Raw genomic sequence first — 355 nt, 5'->3', positions numbered from 1 at the left:
TGGTCTGCAGGGGGAAAACGGGGTCATGTATACCCACAGAGCTGGCGACAGTGATGGGAAGAGACGTGCAGGGACAAGGGGAACACCCTGCGAGGGAGTCGCATGGGGGGATGAGTGCAGCCTCTTGTCCTGTGCCAGGGACACCCAGAGCAACACCCGGGTGACCCACTAAGCACAGCCATGGGTGGTGGATGAAGGGATTTGCTGGGGTCACCAGTGTCCCTGCCAGGGATAAGCAGCCACCATGCAGCATGGTGAAGCTCTTCCTACCCTGCTCTCCATCATTCCTGCACTGTGCTGAGACTGGGTAGGGTCCTGGATGTAGACACCCCGAGGACCAGAGACCCTATAGAAC

The 355-nt window shown here is 59.2% G+C and overlaps 1 protein-coding gene across 1 annotated transcript in view; it reads right to left on the bottom strand.

Moving 5' to 3' along the window:
* Positions 1–355, bottom strand: part of ACSF3 (acyl-CoA synthetase family member 3) — a 59646-nt gene that overhangs the window by 1102 nt on the left and 58189 nt on the right. The window lies entirely within an intron of this gene.

The sequence above is a fragment of the Nestor notabilis genome, unplaced genomic scaffold (assembly GCF_000696875.1).
Source record: "Nestor notabilis isolate BGI_N333 unplaced genomic scaffold, ASM69687v1 scaffold4023, whole genome shotgun sequence".
NCBI lineage: Eukaryota > Metazoa > Chordata > Aves > Psittaciformes > Psittacidae > Nestor > Nestor notabilis.
The sequence above is the reverse complement of the archived record's forward strand: the minus strand, read 5'-3'. Positions and strand labels throughout refer to the sequence as shown.